Source organism: Pseudorasbora parva, chromosome 9 (assembly GCF_024679245.1).
Source record: "Pseudorasbora parva isolate DD20220531a chromosome 9, ASM2467924v1, whole genome shotgun sequence".
Taxonomy (NCBI): Eukaryota; Metazoa; Chordata; class Actinopteri; order Cypriniformes; family Gobionidae; genus Pseudorasbora; species Pseudorasbora parva.
Window position 1 is genome coordinate 45,963,002 of NC_090180.1, and position 12,880 is coordinate 45,975,881.

Consider the following 12,880-nt stretch of genomic DNA (forward strand, 5'->3'; position numbering starts at 1 on the left):
CAGACCATTCACCAGCAACATAGTGATATCCTCCGCACCGTTGCCTGAGACCAAGACAAGTCCAGGACCGGTCTCAATTCTACAATAGTTCTACACAACAATTGATCATGTTTCTGCCCAATGCGGCAAATGACCACGGACCACTGACCAAGCAACTTTGTATTGAACGGCAAGTAACTGGTCCTTTTATTTGGCTCCAATATTTCTATGAAAGAGAGGAGAATGTATATTCTTTCACAATGTATTTACACAGGCCTCAGGCAAAACCCATGTAACCACATGCAACCAGACCTCCCGTCAGATGAAGATAAATGCCAGTGATTATTTAGTGAAAAAAGATAATCTTTTGATTGAAAGGTTTAGATTCCTCTATGAAAGGGAAAACTGGTCAATTGGAGGTTATTGTGTGTGTAAACATGTGTTTTTCATGTTCATTGTATTGCAACTATAGATAAAAAGAACATAGAGGGATTTGTTTGTGTATTTGTCCACTCATCATCAGGAGTCACAGTTAAATGAACTGTCAATATCCACTTCTCACAGGCTCATTCAGGCTTAAAGTGAAATATGAGTTGCTGATTCAAGTTTCTCGCATGATTAACTACATATTTCAAAACATAAGGCCTTTGAATCCTTTAAAGGTGCAGTATGTCGGAAAGACAGCTAGTGGTTGAAATGGATACTGCAGTCAAAATTCAAAACATAGTTTTGCTGCCGTCACATGCTATCCAAATTATTGTAAACACAGGTTTCCTATAGGTAAAAATTGCACATGAACGTCCTCTAATGTAGTGTTTACCACTGGGAGGGTCGGAAATCATTTTGATACCCACATTCCCAAGATTGCTGAGCCATAAACTATAAACATGATGATGGGGAGCACTACTGCTGTGACAAGTATGATTTATTCATTTTTCGACCCAAAACAGCTATCAAGTCCAATGTAGTGCATATTTCAAGGCCGTAATCATGTCTTGAACTAGCCTAGAAATCTAAACGCACCCAAGTGGCAGCAAATCTAATCTGCCCGCGAGTGTCGTCTAGCAAATCTCAATACACTTCTGAGCTGTAAACTGCAAACTCTGGTCGAGCCAATCACATCGTGTATAGAGTCGGTAGGCGGGGCTTAACATAATGACTGCCGAGTTGCGCTTGCGTGCTTCTAATAAACAGAAACTGGCGAACGGCGGTCTTTCGAATCAGCTTTGACCGCGACTCTGGAAGACTTGGAGTTAAGCTTTTCTCTGAGAAAAGAACAAAGAACGGCACTGAAGTCATTCTTAAAAAGGGAAGATGTGTTCGGAGTTTAGCCGACCGGATACGGCGAATGTTTAATCTGTCAGCGAGCTCTGCTTCACCTTCGTTGCTCTAGTTGGTTGTAGCGCTATCCTATCGCGTGCAGAGGGAGTTTGAAAGACAACCGTTTATCCGCCCCTCGGATTGAGCTGTCAATGGTGAGTTTCAAGACCAAACATCTTGATGTGGCTCTGGCTTGTCAGGCTAGTCTTGAACATTTGGGTGGACAAATTTTGTTATTTTTATAAAGCATACAGAAACAGAACAGTGAACAAAGTTCTAGGTCTAATTCTAGTTGGGAAATAATCATTTTGGGACTATTTGCAAATAATATTTGCATTAATTTGCGTCATATATATTTAGTCTCGAGATTCTCACCATTAGTGAATAAATATATAGATCCACTGTGGTCTGGTGCGGTATCACACAGACCAAAACAAAAAACACACATTCCGACAGAAAACACACATTTCAATGTTAAATGTGGCGGTAGCATAGCCTGACAAGCCAGACCCACATCAAGATGTTTGGTCTGGAAACTCACCATAGCAGGGTTGCCAACTTTTAAGTTCAGGTTGGAGTGAGATTTGTTTTGGGGGCGGGGGGGGGGGGGGGATGCTTTTGATCTTGATTCAGTATCAGTTTATATCTATATACTATACATAATAAGAAAAAATATGTTTGTTTTAGCACTAGTTTAAACATTTCTTGGGTCAAATTATATGTGCCATTCCTTAATGTTCACTTGTGAGTGCTAATATAACTATCATTATTCATTAAAAATAAATAAAATAAAAAAATAAAAAAATATATTAGGATGCAAATTATTCAAGTTTTGAAATTTCACATTTAAAGAAATCTAGTATTTGATCATCATATCTAAATATTTATTAGAATGCAAAGACTGCAATATATTTTTGAGCAACTAGATTAGACACATGTATATTTATTAAAGAGCCATAAGGCACCAAATGGCATTACAAATAAACATGAATATTTTTTAGCCACAAAATGACTCTAATTTGCCTCTTTGAATTGGAATTCTCTATTTTGACATTAATTACTACACTAATTGTAATATAAATATTAGAAGAAATGTATACAAATATTAGAAGAAAAATATTTTAAGTGGTCATTTATTGACAATAATTGTTGCACAAATAGTATTTATTACCAAAAGATCTCCTCAAAATATTCAATAAATATAATTTAATGAGTATGAGTGTGAGTGTGACCAATTAGTAAGGAATACCTGAGGGCTAAATACAAGAATAACATTAATGTTAACAATGTTGCATCTCTATCACTCTCCATAATAAAACGATCCTGTAAATATGGCTGACTTAATAATCAATACACACTAACACTATGCTGTACTGTTTACCAAAACTTGCAGCAAACATCTATATAGTGAAAGTGTTGTGTATCCGCTTAAGCCATTTAAATTCATTGGCACGGCGCTAGAAGTATTGAGCGCTCATGGGCCACGTGACCAGCGCGCACCGCAGGGAGACGAGAGCATGCAACTCCGCTTTTCAACGCCTCTGGCTTTAACATTATGCCACATTAGCGCCAAAACGCTATTTATTGTTTGAATTTCATTAAAACACTTTAAAAAAATTAAAGCTTATAGCTTTGTTTAATATCAAAAGCAGGTTTGGCAATTTGGCGTGAGATTGAGTTGGGCGGAGTGAGAGCGTGAGACAGAGCCTGAAAGCGTGAGAATCACGCCAGATGGCAACCCTGCCATAGACAGGGCTCAATCCGAGGGGCGGATAAACGGTTGTCTTTCAAACTCCCTCTGCACGCGATAGGATAGCGCTACACCAACCAGAGCAACTAAGGTGAAGCAGAGCTCGCTGACTGATTAAACATTCACCGTATCCGGTCGGCTAAACTCTGAACACATCTTCCCTTTTTAAGAATGACTTCAGTGCCGCTCTTTGTTCTTTTCTCAGAGGAAAGCTTAACTCCAAGTCTTCCAGAGTCGCGGTCAGAGCTGATTCGAAAGACCGCCATTCGCCAGTTTTGTTACTAGAAGCACGCAAACTCAACTCCGCCGTCGTCATTATGGCCCCGCCCGCCGACTCTATAGCCTACCTACACGATGTGATTGGGCCGTCAGATTCTGAGGAATGCAGCTCAGAAGGGTATTGAGAGTTGCTAGACCACACTTGCGGGCAAATTAAATTTGCTGCCGCTAGGGTGCGTCTAGATTTCTAGGCTAGCGGTAGCATTGTTTTTCTGAGAAACGAGTGAACTCAGCATGTTTACTACATATCTGCAAACATATTATAGCATTTGTATGCTTTAGTACAGTCACAATTTTACATACAGCACCTTTAGGAACCTTTGAAATGTTTTTTTAAGAACGATACCTGAAAGGTTATTTTCTCGGAAAAATAAAATGTTTCGGTCCCACTTTATAATAGGTGGCCTTATTACTGTAAAAAATACACTGTAAAAAAAAAGGCAAATTTTGAACTTTTGCAGTACAATTGACTTGGATGTTTAAGTTATTTCAACTTAAATGATGTTAAACTGACTAAAAAAAATAGTTACATCTTGTAAAACTAATAAAAACAAGTTTAACATTGCTTGAAACAATGTAAAAACATATGTTGTCATAACTTATTGAACATATTTTTTTTTTTTTTACAGTGTATGTACTTACATCAAAAATTAAGTACAGTGTACTAACTGTGTTTATATCGTATTGCAAAACACTTTTGCTGATACTGAGGTGGAATATGGGTTAGGGACAGGTGTGGTGGTGTGTGTGAGTTTAAGGGTAGGGTTAGGTGTAAGGTGTGCCAACAGTGTAATTATAAATGTAACTACAGAAATTAATTACAGATGTAATTACAAGCAGCTAGTTTTTAAAATGTAAGTACAATGTAAAAACATATATGTACACAAGTGCATTGTATCACATTATTAATTAAAATGTTAGTACAAGGCCACCTAATATAAAGTGGGTCCAAATTCACGTTTCTTCTATGACATCACTGAAAAAATGACAAAAAAAAACCTTTCTGGACCCTTTATTTATTTAAAAGTGTATCAGATGTGATATTTGTGCTATGTGGAATCCCCACTTCGTTCCATATCTGGCCAAGTCCCTTCTTAAGACTATAAACAATATGATCTATCATTAGATTAGATTTGGCGTACTGGTTCATGAGCTCAATATTGAACAATGTGCTGGATTATGTAAAAGGTGTTTAATGGCTAATAAACACCTTGTCTATTGTGCAACACAAAAGATAGAGTAACACTTTCATCATGACTGCAAGGGGATCTCCAGACTCTCACAAAAAAACATCATTTATTTCCTATTTTGTTTAATGTTCTCATAAGAGCAGTCTTAAATGAGTTAAATAATGTATTAAATGAACTTAAAGAGTTGCGTGAGAAAATGAGTTGCCTGTCAGATCCCTTATGTTTTTTTTTACAGGTAAATATGACATAAATTGACAGTATTTTTTTTAAAAGTCTAATAAATGTTAAAACTGATAGCTTTCAATTATACTGCAATGCTGAATGTCTATCATTAATCTTTAAAAATCAGTTTCATAGAGACATCACTACACTGTAAAAAATTATTTAGAAAAAAAGTTACCTGGTTGCCTTAAAGTTTTGAGTTCATTGAAATGAAAATTTTGAGTTAATACAATGAACATTTTTTGAGATTCGACAGCCTTTATTAAAATATTATTAAAAGATTTTGTAAGCATTTTGGGTAATTATGTGTGTGTTATTTCTGATGATGCAGTGAAACATGCCAAATTGTGCTATTTTCATGATTTATCAAATTTTTTATGTGGTTCAGATACAAAAATATTTTGAGTTTCTATTTATTAAACTAATTTCCTTCATTGTATCAACTCAAATTTTTAATTTCAATAAACTCAAAATTTTAAGGCAACCAGGTTACTTACTTTTTTAAGTTAAACCAACAAAAACCACCACAAATTTTTTACAGTGTATTAGTATATCAGTGATAATGTCCTTCATTCATTAAAAGATGCCATTATAACAAATATTTAATTTTGTTAATAAAGTTGTTTCAACATTCATTTGGAGAGTATCCAAAAAAGCACCACTGTAAAGTAAATTATTACAGTATAAAAATATTAAAAACATTTTACTTGCATTTTAATTGTAATCAATTGTCAATGAATAACAAACACTGTAAAAAAAAAATTGTTGATTTTTGTTGGTTTAACTTAAAAAAGTAAGTAACCTGGTTGCCTTAAAAAATTTTGTTTATTGAACTTAAAAATTTGAGTTGATACAATGAAGAAAATTTGTTCAATAAATAGAAACTCAAAATATTATTGTGTCTGAACCACATAAAAAATGTGATAAATCATGAAAATAGCACAATTTGGCATGCTTCACTGCGTCATCAGAAATAACACACACACAATTACCCAATATGCTTACACAATCTTTTAATATTTTAAATAAAGGTTGTCGAATCTCCAAAAATGTTCATTGTATTAACTCAAAATTTTAATTTCAATGAACTCAAAATTTTAAAGCAACCAGGTAACTTTTTTTCTAAATAATTTTTTACAGTGAAAAAAAAAATGTAATCGATTGACAGCACTACTAATATACAGTACATACATACATACTTCCAAGAATAGCATAACACACATTCCTGTCTTTTGCATCCTCAATCAGGCCAGATATTCACAGATGATTGATTATTTTCCCATGTAAGCTACTTGTTCCTGCCTTTCAGGCTTCATATAGTGGATTTATGTTACAAAAACAATTACCACAATTTAAGTGAGACATCAACATACATTAATGTCACAGGATGACTATATGACACACATCAGTGTTTTTCTGCCAGATATTTGACATATTTGCCATCTCAGGTGCACCTTTAGATTAATTTTCTCCCATGGCAGTGTTATATAACATTCTTTATGTTACTTGAGTCTGCCAGAAATTCAGAGAGGTTCATATGAGACACATTTTGAGGCTAACCCTTATGTTCTCCTCACTGTAAAATCCAACACTGTTCTTACTAAGACTTTTTTAGTAAACTTTACTTAATGTCCAATAATTTGTTGACCTTACTTAAAAAAAATTAGTAATCTGAACTATTTTCATGCTATGCCTTTGTTACTTAGAAAACACAAATTAACTTTACTTGACTCGTTTGAGTAGCATTTTGCCAAAAAAAAACAATAAAAAAAAAAACACACTGGATGGCCGGGCAGAGTGATTTTGAGGCGGGGCGGTTTTTAATAGACTTTTGACTAATTTCCTCCACTTCCTCTCACCATAATTGTGATCAGCGTTCCCTTTGGTGGGGCTCTTAGAACTTCATCCATATTATTGAAATATTCTTCCTGTTAATGCAGCGGCGCAACAAGAAATCACAGTTATCTGATTTCAACGGAAGGGACGTAATATAACTATATATTATATATATATATATAACTATATTTCATGTTAAATAATGATATTTAAAAATTGTTTTGCTAATATTTATGGAATAAACTTTTAATTAGGTTGATATAATCCCCCTAGCAGTTGACTATGCGTGAGTCACACACAGACTTCCACATTCAGCATGCAAAACACAACAATAGTAACAAGGAATTAAAATATATATATATATATATATATTTTAAATTATTAATAAGACCTTTACAATTGTATTTATTGTCATTATTGGGGTTATACAAACAAAGACAAATGGTAAAATGAAGCAATTAATTTATTCATGCCGCTATGCACTCTAGTACGCTTCCTCAGATCACAAATAGAATTAATTTGACAAAATTAAGTTGTTTTAAGTCAGAACTACTTAATAGAATTAAGTAATGCTTACTTAATTGAATTAAGGCAACAAGTTTGAATAATTTAATTAAGTAAACTGAACAAATTAGTTTTTACTGTGCTCCCATACCTCAACAAATCCCTCCCTCGTGGGTTTCCATTCAGAAACGTCCTTTCTCATTCTACATGTTGTCTCTTCTTCTTGAGTCTCTCCATCATTGTCTGACTCCAGTTTAAACATAAAAGGCTGAATATTGTCTGACCTTTCAGTGCGTGTCTGAGGCCTAGCTCATTTGCATTTAAAGGGACACACAAAAACTGTGATTTTTTTTTTAAACAGAAGTTACCTGGTTGCCTTAAAATTTTGAGTTAATTAAAATTAAAAATTTGAGTTAATACAAAGAACATTTTTGAGAATCGATAACCTTTATTAAAATATTATTAAAAGATTTTGTAAGCATAATTGAGTGTGTATTATTTGTGCTGACGTAAGGCCAAATTGAAATGATTCATCAGATTTTTGTGTGGTTCAGATACAATAATATTTTGAGTTTCTATTTATTAAGCAAATTTCCTTCACTGTATCAACTCAAAATTTTTTATTTCAATGAACTAAATTTTTTAAAGCAACCAGGTTACTTACTTTTTTAAGTTAAACCAACAATTTCTTTGTACGGTGTGGGGTATTTTGAGCTAAAACTTCACACACACACTCTGGGGACTAATTTTAAATATTGTGAAAAGGCTTGGACATTATATAGGACCCATTTAAAACTGCTCAAAAAGTCTCATATTGGGTGTCTTTGCCGACCTCTTATGGCAAAAAATTATTACATATCACGACTTTTCCCACTTGATGGCCTTATGCTGTTCCGCTGTCCCCTAAAGTCAGTTCTTCAGTTTTTCTTCAGTGTGCATTCAGTTATATATTAGATATTATAACATATTTTTTGGTAAGTTTAAGAATTTTTTTTAGGATTGTATTTATACTGAAGTGTCAGATTTTGTAATCAAGTTAGAAAGTTAGAAATAATTGAATCATTGCAAACTTTTGACTGCCAGTGTAAACTTTTTTCCTGCTTTTCCACAGATAAAAAACAAACTTAAACGAGTACGTAGTTTGTCATATAAAAATATAGAGCTATAAAATGAATTTGAAGAGCAGCTTAGATGATTTGATGAGATGTTTCTTGGGATAAACAGTTCAAAAAGAGAGATGTCCTTTTTGATGTTTCTCTCGTACGGGCAATATCTCTTTCTCTTTTCATTCACCCCTCGGTCTCCAGGAGACGCTTAAGTGTTTATGACAGACGGAAGATATTGGCTGATTTTGAGGTCCTTTGAATTCTCCATCTGCCCGAGGTGAATCTGATCCGCTCATGATTGATGACATCTATATTTTCTTCTAAAAAGGCACAGAAAATGACCTCAGCGAGGTAAAGTTGGCATAACATGGGAATGATTCAATGGTATGCCGAGGACAACGTGCATATTTGTTTTTTCAGGCACAAAAGAAACAAGTACGGTTGGCAGCAGACCATCAGTTTCTGGAGGTCTTTTTTGTAAAAAAAATATCTCTTTGCTATCGTTAGACATCAGTGCTATTAATCCATCAAGATGGTGCTCTGATGATCTCTTACGGGAAAAGAAAGATTAAGATGCCAACACTTTTTTTCTTCTACTCTTTCACTCTCTCTTCACTGTTGGGATGCCAGCTCAACGTCAGTGTTTAGACAAATGGGAATTTTCTTGATAATGAGCCTGTTTTCTTCTGAATGTCAAGAAACAGAACCTTTTGCAAACAACTGATCACTATTTTTTGGGTGGGGATGTAGAGAATAACACAAAATAAAAACATTGTCAACACTTGGGTTTTGTGTAACCCAGATCCTGGATCAGATGTAACAACCCAAAAAAAGATCAATATATATATAATTATATATATATATATATATATATATATATATATATATATATATATATATATATATATATATATATATATATATATATATATATATATATATATATATATATATATATATATATATATATATAATTAAAATTTTGAGTTAATACAATGAATTTTTTTAAAGAATTGACAACCTTTATTCAAATATTGTTAAAAGATTTTATAAGCATATTGGGTAATTGTGTGTGCTGTGATGACGCAGTGAAACATGCCAAATAGTGATAGTGAAATAATGATTTATCAAATGTTTTATGTGGTTCAGATACAATAATATTTTGAGTTTCTATTCATTAAATCAATTTCCTTCTTTGTATCAACTCAAAATTTTAATTTCAATAAACTCAAAATTTTAAGGCAACCAGGTTACTTACTTTTTAAAGTAAAGGAAGTGTATGTAAAAAATGTATTTCAATAAATCATAAAATGGCCCTGATATGTCACTAGAGTTTAAGAAATCATGTTCATTTCTAATACTTATATCACTGACAACAGTAGTCCGGCCAGGATATTGTCATTTAAAAGTTGTTATTGCAGCCCTCAACTGATGTTGATGTTGACATGTTGTGTTTTGGTCTGAAGCGCCGCCCTCCACCTAATCGACCAATCACGAAGTCAGTAGTGTTACAAACAGTCTACAAACGTTCCTGCTGATCCTGCAGCCAATCTGGCAACCTCGAGTCAGGGGGAGGGGGAGGGGGTTACACCGCTCTAAAGTCATTTAAAATTGATTGCAGTACCAGTTTTGGCCACAATCTTACATACACTTGGCCTTACAAGCCAGCCACACATCAAGATGTTTGGTCTGGAAGCTCACTCAACTCAGGGCTCAATCCGAGGGGCCGGATAAACGGATGTCTTTCAAAATCCCTCACAATTGTATAGCGCTACAACCAACCACAGCAACATGAAGCAGAGCTAGTTGAAGCTAGTAAACATGTGATTTAGTGACATATCAGGATCATTTTATGATTTATTGAAATACATTCCTTACATACAGTTCCTTTAATTGCCAAAACATTTAAACATATGGTTCTTTCTCTTACATTTTCAATTAAAACCTACCAGCACAAGCAGCAGAGGAAACTGCCTTCCATGCCTTTGCTTTTGCATTTATATCTTCATCCTCTGTGTCGTACAGAACTTTGATTTTCTGCCTCCACGATGATCCATTATGTTGCTTTGTTTTTCCAACTGTGAAGTAGTGTGTATTAATGTGTTTATGTAATGGATTAATTAAAACAAATCAATCCTTTTCTTGTGTACAGCAATTAAAATTGCATTGAAAGTTGCACTGAAAATTGTGAAATATTATTACAGTTTACAATACAAGTTTTCTATGTGACTGGATTATAAAATGTAATTTATTCCTGTGATCAAAGCTGCATTTTCAGCATCATTAGACAGTCTTAAGTGTCACATGATCTGAAATAAATCTGATATACTGATTTATCAATGTTGAAAACAGATGTGCTGCTTCATATTTTTGTGAAATCCAACCGTGATTTTTTTTTTTTAGGATTCTTTGATGAATAGAAATACTGTCAGTTTGATCCATTTAATGTGTCGTTGAATGGTAGGTTATACCATATATACAATTAGTCTGTGTAAATGCTTAGAAAGTAAACTTTAGAAACAGGCACCGTCCTGTTTGCCCATCAATCTCACCATGTTGTTGGTCCTGTCATTTAAGGCAAAGAAGCCCATGACTAACCTAAAGTGAGCATCACATCCCATGAGAAACGAACAAAAGACAACTGCCACTGTAGAAAGTGAAATGATTCAGCTCTTGCTATGGATCAACGGATGCTCTGAAGAAAGTGAAACACAAACAGGGACCCACGCTGTCCCACATTCCCACATCGGAGCTCTCAGGAGTCTCAGGACGACTCTGAAGTGGAAACAAGGGCTCAAAGGGGCAACACATTAGAACACATGATTTAATGTTCTGGTGACAGAAGAGTTGGAAATATGATGCAAAACACTGTCAGAACATGATACAACATGAGCTAGAGAACAGCTTGGGAAATAAATGCTTCAATGCATCCTTTTGACCTTTTTTAATCCTATATATGGAGTCCCTGTTTCCCCTGCACTGAAGGTTTTTTTGGAACAATATAGGCCAAATGTCAAATACCTTCGTCATATGTACGACATAATATGTCTTCTGTACAATCTGAAAGTAAAAGCGCAATTATTGTTTTGTTCACAGTGACACTGAAGCAGTGTTAGAGATCATTAGATACTTGGGGGGGGGGGGGGGGGGGTCTAATACTAATGCTATTTCATGCATTCTGACTTATTACACTGTTAAAGAGTTGATTGTCCCAAATTTTTAAAAAAAAACTGGTTTGACATAATGACTGAGTGTTTCTGTCCCAAATACAAACCTTCAGGAATCTAAAAAGTTTTAAAATGTTTTTTTTTGTTTTGTTTTTTTAGTATGACCTTGTATGACATCATAAAGGGTGGAATTCCTTATATGGGCACTTCTCCGTGATCAGCACACACACACACACACACACACACACACACACACACACACACACACACACACACACACACACACACACACACACACACACACACACACACACCAACCAAAGCGAGAGCGAGAGCGCACCCATCCACACGTTTTGGGTTACGGGAACTGTCGGCAGCACTGGCATTTAGTTTTTAGACCACAAAATCCACAGCGTCACTAAAGAAGTGTGTAAAATTACCCATGTCCCCACTTTTCAAAATGCTTATAAATCATACAAGATGAGGGGTTTTTTAGTGTGTGTGTGTGTGTGTGTGTGTGTGTGTGTGTGTGTGTGTGTGTGTGTGTGTGTGTGTGTGTGTGTGTGTGTGTGTGTGTGTGTGTGTGTGTGTGATGGGTAGGTTTAGGGGCCGGGGCAGTGTGTGTGTGTGTGTGTGTGTGTGTGTGTGATGGGTAGGTTTAGGGGCAGGGGTAGTGTGTGTGTGTGTGTGTGTGTGTGTGTGTGTGTGTGTGTGTGTGTGTGTGTGTGTGTGTGTGTGTGTGTGTGTGTGTGATGGGTAGGTTTAGGGGCAGTGTGTGTGTGTGTGTGTGTGTGTGTGTGTGTATGTGTGATGGGTAGGTTTAGGGGCAGTGTGTGTGTTTGTGTGTGTGTTGTGTGTGTGTGTGTGTGTGTGTGCGATGGGTAGGTTTAGGGGCAGGGGTAGTGTGTGTGTGTGTGTGTGTGTGTGTGTGTGTGTGTGTGTGTGTGTGTGTGTGTGTGTGTGTGTGTGATGGGTAGGTTTAGGGGCAGTGTGTGTGTGTGTGTGTGTGTGTGTGTGTGTGTGTGTGTGTGTGTGTGTGTGTGTGTGTGTGTGTGTGTGTGTGTGTGTGTGATGGGTAGGTTTAGGGGCAGTGGCAGTGTAAGGGGATAGAAAATACAGTTTGTACAGTATAAAAACCATTACGCCTATGGAATGTCCCCACATTTCACAAAAACAAATGTGTGTGTGTGTGTGTGTGTGTGTGTGTGTGTGTGTGTGTGTGTGTGTGTGTGTGTGTGTGTGTGTGTGTGTGTGTGTGTGTGTGTGTGCACGAACTCAGCTGTTTTCAGAAAGAATCAGAACAGATTAACATAAGACTGGCAGAAACTGATGTACTGAAAATGTTTGGTCACCATTATGGTGATCAGTATTTTATTTAGGGGCAGGGCTTTTTAAGTTAGTTTGTGGTCATTGTACATCTTCACAACAAAATCTTTTTTTTTTTTACCATAGCATTACTCTAGTTTAATTTTGGTTGCATTGTAAAACAAATCAAGTACCTTTGAGTAGCTTTTGACGTTGGAGAGA